Source organism: Corvus hawaiiensis, chromosome 3 (assembly GCF_020740725.1).
Source record: "Corvus hawaiiensis isolate bCorHaw1 chromosome 3, bCorHaw1.pri.cur, whole genome shotgun sequence".
Lineage (NCBI taxonomy): Eukaryota > Metazoa > Chordata > Aves > Passeriformes > Corvidae > Corvus > Corvus hawaiiensis.
Window position 1 is genome coordinate 108276873 of NC_063215.1, and position 17807 is coordinate 108294679.

General features: G+C 48.4%; 1 long non-coding RNA gene across 1 annotated transcript; it reads left to right on the forward strand.

The window, feature by feature from the left end:
* Nucleotides 1-260: 260 nt before the first annotated feature.
* LOC125322581 lies at nt 261-3009 on the forward strand. The gene is made up of 3 exons (XR_007202105.1): nt 261-404; nt 2103-2208; nt 2969-3009. It is a non-coding gene; the product is annotated as an uncharacterized LOC125322581 (long non-coding RNA).
* The last annotated feature ends 14798 nt before the right edge of the window (nt 3010-17807 follow it).

The window sequence follows — 17807 nt, forward strand, 5'->3', positions numbered from 1 at the left end:
GAGCTCTGCGGCCTCAGGAACGTGCCGCTGGCTGTGGTACCTGTGGCACTTGGGAGCTGGCGCTGTGTGGGCAATTGTCAGGTTGAGCCAAGGAGCTGTGCCCAGCTGGGGGGGCTGGGAGAAAGCAAGGAGCCAGAGAGCAGGGAATTCTCTGAGCCAGTGCCAGTTTGTACCTCATGGAAGCCTGGCTGGGAGATGGGGCTGCAGGCCGCTCCATGGCGGGGTGCCTTGCCCGGGGCTGCAGCGCTCATGGCTGACCCTCTCCTTACAGTGACCCCGCAGACGGCCACTGGTGCCGAGCGCCGAGAGGAGCCGCTCCGTGGGAAGGGGCAGAAGGACGGAGCCTCTTTGGAGCCACAGCAGTCCTTGCTCGAGGCACTCTCCTTGCTCAGCAGCGATGACTGGTAAGAAAGGCCCCGTTCACTCTGTCTCCCTCTTAGCGTTAAGGTAGGTTAGGAGAGCATCTTGCTAGTGCCTCTGAGCCCCAACAGCCCAGAGAGCCGAGGGGCACCAGTGAAACCACTCCAGAGCAGAGAGAGGATAAAGATTTGAGAGCAGCCTTTTCTTGGCCTTGGTCTGCAGCAGTGCTCCAGCTGCAGCAGGTCCGTGCTGTTTCCTTGCTTTGCCTGCTGCTCTGTGGAGCTGCAAAGGAAATCTTGAGGGAAGAGAGAAAGCTGTGGGACAAGATGATTTGCTGGCTGAAGCCAGAAGCAGGATGGCAGCAGTTTGGAGTGTAGAGATTTGGGTGCCTCGGGGCCCAGTGGGACTGAGTAAGATTTGTCTCTGGCCCCACTGCTGGCAGCAGTGGCAGGAGTCAGGGTCTGCCTGTGACCTTCCGCATGTGAGTCCCAGGAGCAGCTACAGGGAGTTCTTCTTTCTGAGAAATGCACTGAGTTGTGCTATAGAGTCACTCAGCCTGTCATTAGTCCTGAGGGGCTCATGGCAGAAGAGAAGGAAAAAGAAATAAAATCCTCTAGGAATCTTGCACTTTTGCAAGTCAACTGTTTCCTTCTCACTGCTTCATATGGGCCTGAGATGTTTTGTCAATACTCACAATGTGTCCCAAACTTAGACACAGACAGAAGGAGGCCTGTAGAGGCCCAGAGGTGATAACCCCACAAATATTAGGTGATATTGGTTGTCTTTTTGATGTCTGGGTTATCATCTACTCACTGCTGGATGCTTCATTCACACTGGGATAAGGACTCCATTCACCCTGGGATAAGCATGAAAAATCTGCAGCGATGCATCTCCTTGTGCAGTCGCCTTTGCTCTGCCCTGTCTCTTCTGCTTTCTCTTCCCCATTTCTGTTTGGTGCCCTGTGAGGTGCAGAGAGCTTCTGCAGCTGTGGGGGGGTCCGGGTGACACGCAGGGATGCCCGTGGCATCAGCTGCCAGCCCTGCGCTGCAGCCCCGATGCATCACGCGCCTTCCTGTAGCTCAGGTCCTGCACAAAGCAAGTGCTGAGAGAGGGAGATGTTTGCACCTTGTAAATAACATGTTGCTGTTGTTTTAGGTAGGGGCTTTTGGGAAAAGCCAGACTTTCAGCTGTTCTTGCCCTGGTGTGGAATCTTCTGGGGTATCCTGCTGCTTTCCTGGGGAATGTGTGAGGTGGAGTGGAGTGGGTGACAGACAGGCCTAGATTGCAGAGTGGAAACTCAGCTACAGAGTGCCAGTGCAGACTCTCACTGCTGAACTGCCTGCTGGGGCTGGCAAAGAAGGAAAATGCCCCAGACACAGCCCAATGGGACTGTGTCTCAGGGACAGGTACAGGGAGGTGACAAGAAACAGCAGCATGGCACGGTCTCACAGCCTCCAGGAAGCACTGACATTGGGACTTCATGTGCCAGAGACTTCAGAAAGGCTGTCTTGTTAAACGGCCACAAATGAAGAAGACTCTGAAAGCCCTCTATTTGCCTCTTGGATTTGTGTATGCTTTGGACAGCCACAGCAACCTGTGGCAGCGAGTTCCACGATCTCATCAAGTACTGCTTGAAAAGCACCTCCCTTTGTTTGACTGAGCCACCAGCCTGGTAAATTCAGAGGGTGCTGCCTAGTTCTTGGGTGGAGAGAAAGTCAATCTTTTTGGTACTTGCCTTTCAGGGAGCTGAAGGAGAAGGGACTCTTCAGCATCAAACACCTGGCTGAGTCCCACTCAGAAGTCCTTCTTTGTAGACTTCGTGAGGTTTGCTTGGCACTTACCAACGAGGTAAGAACATTGTTCTGAATCGTCCTCCGTGCTTCTTACACGGTGTGTAGAGTAGATATGTGCTTGTTCATCTCCCTGTGTGCTCAGGGACTGCCTTCATTTCTGTTTCTAGACCCTATCTTTCTCATGTCTGTCAGCTCTCTATAGGATCTGTGTGCACATGTAGCTCTATTTACTGGTAGGTCGGGCATCTGACACGCTCCTCTTGGAGCGAGCTGCCATTACAATGCAACGTGCAAATGCAGAAGCGGAGACACTAATTATGTTATTTGCTGCAGTCCAAATCTCTGCCCAAGCTGTAATTCAACACTGCCAATTAGTCTGTAGACTTGAGCCTGTGTTTTCTGTTTCCTGGCTGAGGGCTTCAACTGCTGCTGTTGCTTTTTCAAACAGGAGCAAATGACTCTTTTGTCTTTATGACTTGTGCCTTTATGGCTTGAGAGCAGCCCTTGCTTTAATTTGTTTCTTTGTTTTTTGAATAAAAGGGCCTAAAACTAAAGCAGTGGACATTCCAGAAGAGTTAAGTAGAACACTTTAAGTGAAATAATATGTTTTAGGCCTGCAGGAAGCAGGCCTGAGGCCTAGCACAAGTAGGTGCCAGAGTTAAGTGCCTTTCTGTGCTTGTGCTCTTCTGCTCTGCCTGTGCTTTTGTGTTCCCCTGGACACAGCGGGAAGTGTTGTCATTTCCTGGGACTTTTGTCTAAGGCAACTGGTTTTCTTTTCAAGGTGATTCTTATGTTTCCCCTCATGACTTCCCCAGGTGACCAACCTTCGCTCAAAGGTGTCTTACTCTGCAATCGTCACTCTTGGAGAGCTCTTTGTGACCTTGCAGAAGGACATGGACTCGGAGGTGGATGAGGTTGCTCGGGTCCTTCTCCAGATGGTGTGGAACTCCCCAGAGTTTGTCCAGAAAGCAGCCAGTCACACCCTGGGAGTCATGGTGGAGCATGTGACTCCTGCACGAGCAATGACTGCTCTCATGGACAGTGGAGTCCAGTAGGTTCTTCTTCTCTTAGTGATATTCTTCACCTTCTATTGTGTGAGGGGGAGAAGGGCTGAGAGAGAGAATGGGAATGGTGGGAGGGAAGGGTCCTGTATCCTGCATCTTCTGTGATCTCAGTGACTTGATTCTCCAATCAACCTCACTTCTTTCCTCTTGTCACCTATTTCTGCCCTCATGCAGCCTTTTAGTTGACAGAATCACAGAGCTGTAGAATATGCTGAGTTGGAAGGGGCCCATCAGGATCATTGAGTCCAGCTCCTGGCCTTGCACAGAACAAACACGCCAAGGGTCACACCATGTGCCTGAGAGCGTTGTCCAAAAGCTTCCTGAACTCTCTCAGGCTTGGTGCTGTGACCAGTGCCCTGGGGAGCCTGTTCCAGTGCCCAGCCACCCTCTGGGTGAAAAACTTTTTCCTGATATCCAACCTCAACCTCCCCTGACTCAGCTTGCTGCTGCTTCCTGGAGTTCTCCCAGTCTGTCCGAGTTGCCTAGATGTGGTGAATGGTGGGCAAGTGAAAGTGCCTGCAAAGGCTAAGGATAGAGCCCTGTGGTTTTGTGGGAAGAGGGACAATTGCAACTGCAGCTGTGAGCGCTCTTTGATATTTCACAGCCCTAACCACAGAGGCCTTGGGAAAAACCATGCATCCTCATTATGCCATTCACTTGAGAAGTAAGGAGGGTTCTTGCTGGGGCATGGAGCACATGGGGGAGAACGTGCTGGGTGTGGCACAGCCTGCACAGCAGGTGCAGCTCCTGCCAAGAGGAGTCTTGTAGGACTGTCCTGGCCTTAGAGCCCCACTTGCTATTCAAACTGATGTCTCATGTTAGCCTTGAGATGATGAATCACTGTACAGGCACCTTCACAGGCCGACTGCCATGGGACAGCTGAAGCAGGTGCTGCCTTAAGTGTTGGTGCTGGGCCTGATAGTCCCCAAGAGACACTGTCTAGAACAGGACAAGCTGGCTAAACTGACTGCCACCCTTTCCTCAGCTTTGGAAAAGGGGGAAACGTTCAGATGTATCTCCTGCCAAGCCTCACAGAAGAAACTGGCTGCATTGCTGGATATTCTGCGACTTCATGTCCCACAGCATGTGGGGCATTTGTTTCTTTCCCAAGGTCTGCAGATTTGGGGGTAAATGGGTGGAAATATCCTCAATCCTGCTGCGGCTCTCTGTGTAGTGGCTGGCCCCTGATGGGTCCGCCTGGGTTGTCTTTAATTTCCCCCTTTCTCAGAGTGAATTTGGGGAAAGACATTGAGTATCAGATAGTGCAGGGAGACTGAATTCCTCGCTCTTGCTTGCAGGCAGTCCTTCTGTACAGTGCTAACTTTGTGTTTCTCTGCGGACAGAACCTTCTACAGGTGTCCCAAGTGTCAGGGAGAACCCAGGCCTCCTTCCCCCAGCAATGACAGGGAGCATGCTCTGGCCAAGGCCTGTGCTGTGTCCCTCTGCTCCCTGTGCCCCAGTGTCCGCTCTCTTCTTCCCAGGAGCCGCCACGTCCAGGTGCGGAAGTGCGCGGCCCAACTCCTCCTGTCCTTGATGGAGAAAACTGGAGTCACGAAGCTCGCAGGAACGCCCAGGGCTGAGAGGCTGGCACACGCGGCAGGGACGCTTGCTCAGGACTGTCACGAGGACACAAGGTAATGATCTTCATTTCACCTCCTAAAACAGGAAAACTGTTGGGTGTCTGGCTGTAAAGGGCAAAACCACAAAAGAGTGGAAGCTAAAGGAAATATCAAGTTCCCTCACTGTGTGGATGAGGTTCACAGAGTCACCGAATACGCTGAGTTGGAAGGGACCCATCAGGGTCATCGAGTCCAGCTCCTGCCTGTGTGCAGGGCCCCCCAAGAGTCACTCCATGTGCCCGAGAGCATTGTCTAAAGGCTTCTTGAGCTCTGTCAGGCTTGGTGCTGTGACCGCTGCCCTGGCTTGTCTGGGGAAATGACTGTGCTGGGGAACGTGAGGTTGTCCCGCAAGAGGGAGCATTGCCAACTTCCTGGGACTTGAATGATTCCTTCCTGAGATCAAAAGAGCCATCAGATGAGCCAGTCAAACAGTTTTGCTTGGCCTTTAGGTGCACAAGACAAAGCCAAAATGTTGGCTAATGTTCATCACTGAAGGATCGCATACATCTATTTCTCATTAACTTAAGACTTTCCTAGAAATATTCCAGGGGTCTTTAGCCAATGTATTCAGTCTTTCTAAACCTCTTCTGCAGATTTCTATAATGCTCTTATCTGTGGCTGAATGACCTCCAAATTGCTTCTTGAAGAAAACTGTGGTTTCCTAGTGGCAAAATCAACCCAAACCACCAAAAAAAACCCCTCACTTTGAGGATTCAATTCCCATTAATAGCTGCCAAGAACGCATGAGCAACTAGCTGTCCCTGTGCATACATATGGTATAGAATAATCAAAAGCAAGCATGAGGCATTTGGTCCTGGCTTCCCTGCCAGTTAAAGAAAGGCAAATTACTGTGCAATGGCAGCAAGACACTGCTAATAAGCTCTGACTCAAAGCAGAGGTGTTTCGCTTGTTCCCTGGGGTCCTTCGATGCCACAGAAGCGCACCCACAGTTTCAGAGTGAGATTGTATTTTTCTGTTGCCCCACGTTCTCCTCTTGCCTCTTGTGTTCAGCTGACAGCACTGTGCAGTGACAAGTGGAGGTAAATCTCTCTCTTTGCTGAGTAGGTAATGCCTTCTCATGCAGGTATGGCAGCTGCTGAGGTTAAGGTATCAGCTTATTCTGTTAACGCTCCTCCTTTGTTTGTTCACCTTCTATTCTTTCTTTCTTTCTTTCTTTCTTTCTTGTTTTAGGCATTATGGACAGGAGATGGTGAAAATGATGCTGAATCACCAAAAATTTAAAAGGCTTTTGGAACAATCTCTTTCCACCCGTGACCTGGAAGATATTCTGACAAGAATGAAGAAGAAAGTAAGTGCTTGGTAGGAGAAATGTCTCCTTTGTGCAAGTATTGCCACTGCTGATATGACATCAAACATACCTAATCTTATCTCATTCCTTTTCTGCCAAATCAATTTGCTCCTGGGAATGAACTGTTGATCCGTAGCCCTTTCATCTGCAGAGCACAAAGGAACTGATAATATTAGGGGAAAAGTGGGGTATTGGATATTTTGAATATTGGCCACAAACAGGGAAGGGAAAGAGGAGAAAATGGGTTTACATTTAAGCATAACCCCCCACCCCACTATCCCTACTCTGCCCCCAGTGACGCAATTAAGTGAGAACAGTGCTTCTGGAGATAACAGAGTCTTTGCAAAAGACACAGGAAGCAGTAGTGCCAAGAAAATTTCCAAATATACAAAAGATGTCCCAGTCAATCCCAATTCCTACAATTACTGTCTGTCTTCTGGGAATACTGCCCTGCTGTCATGCCCTGTGGAGCTGGAAGAAGCTTGGTGAATTCAGCAGCATCCAGTGGAAAATCATTTGTTTGCCTGGGGTATTTTTGTTCTTTTTACCTATGTTATAGAAGGGAGTGTGCCTTTGTGCAGCAACAGGGAGAGTGAGTGTGGAACCAAATCAACTTCCAACACAATGGGCCAACCTCCAAAGAGTCCAAATTTTTCTGCAGCTTTCTTTAAGAGCATTAGTTCCCTACCAGTTTGCATTATTCCCATTTATGCTCAAGAGGAATGAATTGGGGATTTTAGACTGCTGCTCAGTATGGTAGCAGCCATAACCTGCCTTGGGCTATTGAAAACAAAGAGCTGGCATCACTGAACCTCTGGCCTGTTTCCTTCTGTAAGTTCGGAAAGGTTTGCCCAAGCCTTGGTAGCAGTGATCCTGGTTATAAGTTGTGTTTTAAACAGGTAATTTCCTATTTTACATTCTAAAGATCCATGGGGTTTCTTTATGCCTTTGTAGGGGATGGAAACGCAGAAGGGTGAACAGCCATCTGTCGAGAAGCCTGTGAAGAAGAGGAGCGATGGCTCGAAGAAGCCCCAGGCCACATTGCCTTCTAGTAAACGGTACTGAGCACTTTAGTTAGATGTGACAAAGCACATGGCAAGCTTTACATGTCTCTTCCTCAGGAAAATCTTTCTGGTGGAGATGACCTGTGCCAGAGATTGTTTCCTTTCCCTACAAATGCTCTATCATAAAAAATGTCTCCTTCTGCATTACGCTGAACACAACTTCTCTGGAAGGGTTTCCACAAAAAATGGGCAACAAAAAGACACCCATTGGTTGCAGCTCAGAAGATCCAGTGCACTGGCAAGGACAGTGCTGTGGAGGCTGTGAGAGGGCCATGTCTCCACTGCCTCACTTGGGACAAGTAAATTCAAGCAGGGCTTTTTTCCTCTGAGAGCAGTCTTCTTCAGATGGGTGTTTTGATGAGAAGTCCCAGTCTAGAAGCAAGATGCCATTCCCCAAAATAGCACTTCCCATGCACGTGGTTTGGCCTTCCTGAGTCATGGTTTTCTTACCCTCAGACAGTACCAAGATGAGTAGTAAGTAGCAAGCCAGTTCCTGAGCAACTTTGGTCAACAGGTGTCTCAATGTGGACGTTTTGTCTTGACATTCCTGTCCTTCATACTGTTTGCTTGATGGACAGCATGTTTGGTTTATTTCCCCCTGGGCTGCAATCAGCATTTGAGACAGGAATTTGTTCCTTGCTGTCTCTTCTTACCAGTGGGAGAGCTACTTGTACCTGTTGTCCTCTGATAACAGAGGGGATTTATTTAGCTCTCTCATGCTCAGCGCTGGCAGGAGAGTGACCACATGCCTCAGTAGCATAGTCAGGATCTTCCCATGCCCATGGAAGAGACAGGCTGATCCAAGAGAGTTGTTCCCAGTGGGTTTGTTAAGCTGTGGATCTAGTCTCTAGGGAAGCAATCATGTGAGCGTAGTGCTGGGATGTCTGGCTTCTGTTTTTATTCCTGTTACGGATTTTCTGGATCCTTCAGATATGCCCCTATCCATCTGTTCAGATGCATCTGAGCTGCTTTTCCAGATTGTCATGCCTGCTGTAGAGACACTTCTCCAGAGGGATGAGTTTCCTTATTATAAGACACACACTTGCCTTATGATGAGGCATTTAAACTTGGAAGTAGCGTCTCTCTTTCCTCACAAAGCAGTGCGACATGTGTACCTGGGAAGCTGTCTGGAGATAAGTGAGATGCATCTCATCCTTGGTTTTCCTGAGTAAGCACTGGTGAGAATGTTGCTTGCAGATTGTCTCCTGTAATGATTGTCATGAGGTCTCACGTTGTTTTTCAGATCAGGATTTTCTAGCTTGAAATCACATCATTAGGAAACCTCCCCAAGATGTTCTGCTCACAATTAACTGAAGGTATGATCACCAACAGGTCCTCATTTGGTTTTATTCTCCAGGGTGAAGTCTACCTCTGATGAACGCCTCCTACACCGCCCAAAAGCCCAGGTCACGTTACCTCCGGCTGTGGAAGAAACGGAGCCGCTCCAGAAGCTGTACAATCTCCTGGAAGCCAAGGAGTTTAAGACACGGATGGAAGGAGTGGCACTCCTCCTAGACCTGTGCAAAAGCAGCCCCCAGCTCGTCTCCACTAACACTGTCCAAGTATGTAGGGTGTCTTCACTGTTCCTTTCCTTTAGCTCCTTTCCCAAGCCTGTAGCAGGCAAGTTAATGCAGTGTGTCTTGGCACTACATCCTGGCTGTGTGGGACAGGCTGGTGCCTCTTACCCTGAAATATTTAATTCAGGTCCACGCTTCAGGACAAGTTCTTTCAGTCCAGATGTATTTGTCTGGCAGGTGCCTATTGATGCTGTTCATCAGATGAGGACAGAGTTTTCTGCTGGTGTAACTTCTGCTGTCTCCTACTCCCACTTGGGTTAAGTGAAGGGAATCCAGCCACTGAAAGCGTGGCAATTATTCTCTAGACAAAAAAATGGGTTTGGATGGGGAAGAGAAGTATCAGGCTGGGCTGGTTTAAACCAAGTTTTTTTAAAGGATACTTCTGTAAACTCCGACTTGTCTTGCACAGGCACAACTCTGGCTACTCGTTTCCATCGGCATCCCTAGTCCTCTTGGTAAAGACGGTGCTCACCCTTCTTGGGGGGGGTCTTTTTTTCTCTTTGGAAAAGGAGGGAAATGGCTAGGGACAGATCTCTTCCTTCTCCTCCCAGCAGCTGCTTTTTCCCTTTGTCCAGAAAATGGTGCCTGATAATGTGGCTGTCAAGGGACTGAACCTGCTCTAATGAGAGCGGTACAGCACATTAAATTTCAGAAGTCTACCTGCTAGGTAGACAATTGGTCTGGATCCTGGAAGAGTTGATCAGAGCCCTGCACTTCTCCAGACACAGGTTCTGAGACAGACGGAACAAAACCTGGATCTCCTCCAGCCATAGTTTTGGCAAAATCGTAACTGCCCTCAGAACTTGAGGCAACTGTGTAGAAAAAGGGGCATTGTAAATATCTGGTTGCATACTTCGAAAGCAAAGATACTGTTTTGCATCAATAAATGGGATGAATTTAATGACTGAAATGTGGAGAGAAACACCATAGGAACTATCCTGTCCCCACCCAAACCTCTTCAAAATATATGAAAATCTTTCAACCAGCATGAGGTTGCGCAACCATTCCAGAGAGTGGCCCACAGGAAAACAGGGAAATTGTGCAAGCAAGTGCTGACCTGACAGGAAGGATCACTTTCATCTTTTACATTGCTGAGTGCTCACTTCTGCGTCCCTTCCTCAAACAAGGACATTTTAATCCAGCTTTCATGTTGTTTGTTCTCTTCACAGATTTTTGATTATTTTGTCCCGAGACTTGGTGATACGCACAAGAAAGTGAAGCAGAAGGCGCTGGACGTGCTGGCTGAAATCGTAGGCATCCTGAAAGATGGCTTAAACCCAGTGATCATCTGTTTGGTTGAAGGAATAACAAACAACCTAAACTCAAAGGACCCCGGGGTTTATGCCGCAGCTGTGAAAGCGCTGGAAGAATCCATGGCTCACTTAGGTAAGGCTGAGCCCTGGCATGGACTCTCCTCAAGTGTGTCTCTGCCTCTGCGAGTCAAGAGAACGCTGAGTGCCTTGACAGCTGTTGTTGTCTGTGGAAACCTCCAGCTGACATCCACCAGAAGCTGTGCAGGTGCAGTCCTTACGCACCAGTCCCCCACCAGGCTTGAATGTGCATTGGCATTTCCCAAAAGTCCCAGGAGCCCTTGGCTCTGTGCTGCTTGTCTGAAGAGGAAGTGCTGGACTACAGCTTTGCTGGAATTCAGGGCCAAAGGGATTTTTGGAGTTTGCCTGGGCCCCATTTGACTTCCCAAATGAATAGCTTTGCTGTTGGCATGAAGGGACACTGGCGCATCAGAACCTCTGCAGAGCAGCCTCCTGGAAGGCTCCACATTATAGGCATTAGCTTCATTAGGACAGCAGGATCAGTTCTTTACTGCATGCTTGCATGAAGATCATTTGGGACCTCCTTTTTGTATCTCATGCAGGAAAGGAGCTCTTAGTAATACCCTGCTACTGAAACCCACACTGGGGTGTAGCTCTGTAGTGGTTCCCAATGAAGCAGATTGCCTGCTTTGTCACTGCCAGCCCTGGTGACCCTGTGAGGGACCAAACTTCATCCCACACACGTTCTGTCTCCAGGAAAAGCTTGCCTTGGCTTATTAGAGTGGTAGGACTGGAGGCTTGCAGGCCAATGCAGGCAACAGAAAATTCAGACCCCCAAAACCGCAACAGATAGGCACAATGAAAACCAAAATACATACGCCGGTCAAGTATTGGGAAATCAGTTCATTTTTCAATCTCTCTGCCAAGATCTGATTTCACAGATGTTACAGAAACCCACAGGCTACTGAGGCACTGAGCAGTAATAGCTCTTGTATGAGTAACTTGGAGTCTTGTCCCTAGATCCACACAGGTAACCTGACAATTTAAAAACAGCTTATCCTTCAGGTGGGAACAGAGGTGTGAATTTTGGAGCCTTCTCACCCTTTTCCATAGGGGAGAGAGAAGATCACTTCTGCAAATCTCTGGGATGCAAAACCTTTTCACTGCTTACGTGTGATTGAACTCTTGAGGTCCCTGATGTGAAATGTTTAACATAGCTCCTGGTACAGCAGACAACTTTGGATTTAAAATGTGAAAGGAGAGCTTTTCTTTTGGAATTTAAAATCCTCCCAAGTAGGCTGGAAGGAAAGAAGAAAAGGATTCAAAAATCAGCAGGAATTTCCTTTCTTTTGCAAAATGTAGTTGCCCCTGCCCTTTCCCTCCCCACTGTCCTTTCTCTTATGACCTCAGAAGAGAGAGCAGAAATGTGTGTTTCCCTTGTAGATAAAGTATCCCTGATGAAAGAGTTCAGCCACCGCAGGAGTGAACTGAAGGGCCAAGCTCTGCTGGATGTCACGGAGCATCTCTCAGGTATGGCCTCCCCTTCTAAGGCAAGAGGTCTTCCGAGGCAGAATTTACAGGGAATGCCAGTGAATAGACACTAGAGTGGCTCCTCCAAATCAGGAGGTGCTGAGCTTGTCCCTCCTGCCCAATACCCATGGAAGGTGTATTGGGCAGGTTTTCCCTGGCTGCTGCAGAGGTGTGCAGCATCTGAGATGGGGGCGGCACTCGGCCTCGGGGCTGAGCTCTCACTGGGGCATCTCAGAAGCCGCCTCCAGGAAAGGGAGGGGCTAAAAATTCCCAAGCTGGCTCCTCTCTTGGAAGCTCAGGGACAGCTCTGATCCTTTAGGGAAAACGGTGGCAAATGCTGTTTCAGGGGATCGGTTTGTTTTGTCCTCACAGAATTCTTGCTTTGCTCTTGGAAAGTTTTGAGGCGGAAGCCTGCAGTGCCTGGGGGTCACCGTTTGGTCAAAACTCAGCACACGTGTTAGAGGCACGGATTTTGTGCAAGGCAGCCTTTGGGGGCAGAGGGGCAGAAGCAGAGTGCTGAGGCTCCCTGCCTGTGCTGTGGAAGTGCCATTGGACTGAGCATTTCAGGGTGTGCAGTCAGGGTCTTCCTATGTCAGCGCTGCCCAAAATGCTCCAAATGCAGCTGAAAATTGATTGCTCAGAGGAGCTTGCTATGTCAGCAATAGCCAAGGGATGGGAAAATGATAACCTCAATATATACTAGAGAAGACAGTGTATAGCCTTGCTTTATTTATAGCCTTGCTTTAGCTGGGGCTAAATCCACTGCTAATTATGCCAGGTCACAAAAACGGAGTCATCCTTTTTATTAGAAATCTCTCAATTACCTCTCTAAAGTGCCTTTCAAACCTTCAGCAGTGGGTTTAGACAACTTCTAAATGGAAATAAACAGCAATTTGACATTTTGGTCATTCATCATGCCGGAAACAGATTGTGGAATGATTTAGTAAAGGTGTGAAGTGTGCCACAGGTACAAGGCTCGGATCTGGAGAAATTAGTCCTGAGGGCTTGGTGGTTCTGTTTTGGGGATGTTCAGCTGCTTTGCCCATTTCTGGATCATGGGGCTCTCTCTGTTATTTCACTGATCTTAGCCAGAGAGACTCCCAAAATCACAACTAGAGGTAGATCCTTGTTTGCATTAAGGCTGGTGGTTAAGAAGTTTGTGTCTCTCTTCCGGCAGCGCTTGTGGCATGGGTTTATCCCAGGAGCCCCGAAGTCGTCCAGCGCTACGCCCTGCCCGTGCTCTGGTCCTTCCTGGGGAACAAGGCGCTGCCTGTCCGAAGCGCCAATGTCCGCACTGTGGTCACCAAGCTTGCCTGCGCCCTCTACAAGGTGATGGGCGCCAAGCTGAGGAAGCATGCTGCCAGCCAGCATGTGCGGGAAAACCTCTCCGACATTTTGGGCTGGTGAAGGCTCGATGACCTGCAGAGAGATGACAAAGTGCTGAGTTGGACACCTCCGGACGTGACTTCTTAGCTGTGCCAAAAAGGACAGAATGCAAAGGAAGGGTGTGCACCTGCCCCCACTCTCTCCACCCCCCTTCCTAGTCGTGGCATGGGGTGCCTGAAGCAACTTCCAATTGAGGACAAGGTGAAGGCTGAGCATGGCTCAGCCTCACAAAGAGGTAAGGCGGGAGCTGGGCCGCTCTCGGGCGGGAGGAAGGCTCTTGTGCCAGCCTAGAGAGCCTGGGCACATTGCCAGGGAACAGTTCTGCCCTGCATGTGCCCCCTGCACTGAGCTGTGCTGCTCCCAGTGCCCCGTGGAGCTGTAGGGCTGCTCAGCTGTGGGGCCGGGAGAGGAGCAGGAGGGTGCGTGTGCAGCTGAGCCATTCCTGGAAAGCACAGGCCTCTGGGCTCCCTGCTGTCCCAGGGCAGCCCAGAGGCCAGGCTGTTCCTGTGCTGGCTCTGTGCAAGTGGGTCAGGGTGTCTCCCTGGCCTGCCTCAAGTGGCTGCTGGCAGGAGCATGTTTCCCTGTGCAGCTCTTTAGAAGTTTCCAGGTGGTCTGTCCCATTAAATACGTAGCTTCAGATGCTTTAGGTTTGCATTGCGGCCTCTGTTATATTTTGTGTCTCCACTTTGCAGGCGTGACTGGCTACAGTCTTATCAAGAAGTTTTCCTTGGACATTTCCTATGTTCCCTAACCGACAAAGCCCTTGCCTCCTGTCCAGAAGAGCTCTCTTTCCTCAAGCTCAGGAAGAAGGTGCTGCCTGTCTGAAGAATGTTTGAAGATTTGGATTTATACGTTAGGCTTTGTAGTTACAGATGTACATATGTTCTGACATGTAGATGTAGGTTTGAATAAATGTGTTATCATTTTATCTTTTAAATTTTGAAAATAGATTTTCAACAGTATATATTTTATTTTGATTGTTTTTGTTTGTTTTAAATAAAATAATTTTAAAAAACAAGCCAAGAATGTGAGACCTGCTAGCCTAGAGGTTGTCAGAGTGCAGCTGACTCAACGTGCCACTGTCTCACGGTATTCTTTCCTCACAGCGCCTCTCCTCTTCCTCTTTTGCCATGTTTTCTTCATGTCATTTGTGCTGCTGTTTGTTATTTAGCATTACAATGGGGCCACCTATTACCATGTTTGGGGGACAATGGACCCAGAAGATCCTGTGTAGTCTCCAGTTTTCTGCCTCGATCTATTCTGTGCTCACAAAAGGCCTGAGCAAAGCAACAAAGAGAATGTGCCCAAATCCCAAAGCTTTGCTCCTTTGCAATGTCACACAGATCTGGCTCAGAGGTGTCTTCAATCACAATTCCATAGGTAAGAAGAGGACGTGTATTTCACTGGGAAAAGAGGCACTGCTTTGGAAAAGGCATCTGTATGTACATTTACCCAGGACAGCAGTCCAACGGCGTTGTTTGCAACTTGTTTGCAGAAGGATGAGCGGACTGTGAGGTTATTGAACAGGTGACAAGGGTTCCTCAAATCTGTACCCTAGCCTGGGTGCCATTCAGCCCAGAGTTATGGGGTAATGGCGTAGTACATCCCACACACATTCTGCCTCCAAGAAAAGCTTGGCTTGGCTTAATCGAGTGAAATAAATAGAAGAGCAGTGAAATGGACATTTAAACTCGTCACTTTAGCGTGATTCTCCTGCTTTCCAATGTCAGCCCTGTACCTCATGCTCCCAAGGCTTGTTACGAACGAGTGTTTGAGATTGCTTAAAAATTCACTGTCAAGGTTATCAGTAAAACCAGATTGAATATGTCCTAGGTTACAGTGTGAGATGCAACCAAGAGTATGTATTCTATTGTCACCTTCACAAGCTGTTAAAACAGATGGGGCTGTGTTTGTTATCTCCTACCATGACTCATCCTGGATAAATCCCTCTGGGGGCTATCTCTGTTAAATGGGCAATCAATGACCCACCCCATGACTCACAGAATTACATCAGCCCATTGGGAGATGCTCCACCCAGGGGGAGGAGCCAAGCATTCCCACCTGGATATAATCAGGTAGGATTGAAGCACAAGCAGCTCTTCCCTACTGGATTCCCAGAGGATAAGAGCTACTACTGGACCTTCAGCTGAAGACCAGCCCCTTCTACAGGATCACTGCTTCAATAGGACCACTTCATCTGGGCTGCTACCACCACCCTGACTAACAGGGTGTCAGGTTGTATCCTGACTCTGTCAGTGTTCTTGTACTATTGCAATTATTTTAATTTTCCTATTAAATTACAGTTCTGTCTTGTGATCTCTCACTGGTTTGTTTTCAAACTAGTACAGAATATTAAGTAACAGCTCAACAAAATTTGTTGGCAACATTCACACTATTACTTACTAGTCCTTTAAGGCACAACAAGGAAAAAAAGCAACAAACAAAATGCAGTCAATCAAACCAGACATGAACTGAGAACTCTGTGTGTGTGTGTGTTTAGACGGGTTTGACAAAGGGAGAGAAAGGACAAGGATGAAAAGGAATGTGGCCTAAAAGCTTAACAGCACTCAAGCTTAACAGTAGTTAAACTGGAGCCGTGAGGAGTGGGGGTATTGGCCCAGGATCCATTGTTGATCGACGATCCTGTGAGTACAGGAAACTTGAGCTCGCTGGCTCTGAGAGGCCCCACTGGAGGTTGCCAGTGGCAGCCGCTGTGGTCCAGGAGAGCTTCGAGGGCTTCCTTTTGGACCACTGTTTATGGGCCACAAGACAGTGGGCTTCAGTCATAAAATGCTTCATCATGGCCGCACTTTGGGTCAGCACCCTGTCTTTGGAAGTGCGAGAAGAAGGATGTTATGGCCTTCAGGCAAGAAAAGTAGTTTCCAAGACTGTTCATAGAAAACCCCAGGAGCTGGTTAGACAGCACAAGTTCCTGGGAGCACTCAGTGTTTTGGGCAAGCTCAAGAGGAGCTGAGTCCAGGGGCTGTTCATCAAGGCTGGGGCCTAACAAGCATTTCTGAGATCACAGTGTGGCCTGACAAGGCCAGGGAAGATTCACCACCACAGTGTGAAGCATGAAGTTTTGATGTGGAGTGAAAAGCCGCTGCATGAAGTTTTGATGTGGAGTAAAAAGCCATGGCCCAGTGGAAGCCCGGGGCAGTTTCCTCAGGCCTGCGGGAGAATCCACTGCAGATCCTTGTGCCACTGATTCCATCTCTCCCCACTTTTCTCAGTTCTTGGTGGCAAGGTCACTTAGGTTAGACACACAGCTCCCAAGAAGTGCTCCTGTATTTCTCTATACAATGAATTAAAGTGAGATTACACATCCCAAATCTGTGTTTTCTTTCTGGCAATCTGACTGATTGCAGGAATTTCTGGAACAACAAACTTGCTTCCTCAAATATTTCCTGTGCATGGTAATGAGCACAGAGGAAAGATTTAATGTTAAAAGCTTTGCCCAGGCAATGCTCTTTTGACAAGTTCCCTCCTTAGCTCTCCTTGGGAAGATCTGAAAGGTTCAATTGATGCCATGAAGATTTTTGCCTTTTCTTTTATACCCCTGTTATACTTTTTTACAACTTCTGTATTCCTAGTGCTTTTTGCCTACATTCTTGGACTTGTTTGTCAAGCTAAGAGACTAAACATTTTAGAAGCTTTGTAGCTAGGGATCAGTGTGCCCCAGACCCCAAGGTCCTCTCCAGAACACATTCTGTAAACCAAGATAGAACCATGCAGGGGAAGGTTCCTTGGGGAGGGGAGCTCACTTGAGCCTCTCATTGGGGAATCTTTGATAGATATGCTAATTAGTAAAACCTGTAATGTTATACCCAATGTTGAGAGGGGAGACACAGAGAGATAGACTCAGCGGGGTGCATCTTGATGCCTATGACCTGGACGTGTACACCTAAGGATCCTTAAAATAAATACCAAGGTAAAATCCCTTTTCCCCTTCTAACCGTGTATGACTCTTGATTTTAAGACCATGAAAAGGCATCAGTTGCTGGCGACCACGAAGGGACCCTAAAGACCTTGAAAGTTGCAATCTTGGTTTGGAACACATCTTGCTTTGCCCCTCTCTTTGCCAGCAAATTACAGAGGGGCCGGAGCAACAATCTAAGACTGTGACCAGGACTTTAGGGCCCAGCACGGAAAGGCAGAAGCACGGAAAGAGGGGGACCGATATTACCGAGGCTGTGCTGGCACTAGGGAAGGAGATCTCCAAGGGGGTTGGAAAGGTTGGGGGCATAGAAGCCCACGAAAGGGGAAAGCTTAAACTTTTCCCCTCCAAACTGTGGAAAGGAGGGGACGCCCTCCGTGGAGTCCACAGGAGCCCAGAGGCTGCACCCTACACAGCCGCAGGAGTGGCTCAGAGGTTGGTTGATTGGTTGGTTGGTTGAGACGTCGGGAAATTGTGGGTTTGAATCGTTTTGAGACCAGATTTTCGCGCGCGCATTTACTGCTTGCTAAAACTAGTTGCTTTTTAGTATTTTAAAGTGCTGTTTTGAAGTGTTTGTGTAGTAACCTAGATAAACTGCCTGGGAAATCGGAATTCCAAGGCCAGATTGCAGGCTGAATTCCAGAGTTGAGAGCTTTCCGCTGGCAGAGTTTTCCTGTCTGTGAGCAAACATGGGCAGTGTGAATGAAAAAATCCCTCCTAACAGCCCATTAGAGCTGATAATATAACACTGGAAATGGCGGACAGGGCGAAAAACTACTTTGGACACCCGAGAATTGATCAGATTGTCCACACGGGTTTGGCCGACGTTAAAATTAAGTCAAGGAAATTGGCCTCGCTATGGGAGTTTGGAAAATAACATCATTAATGACCTGATGG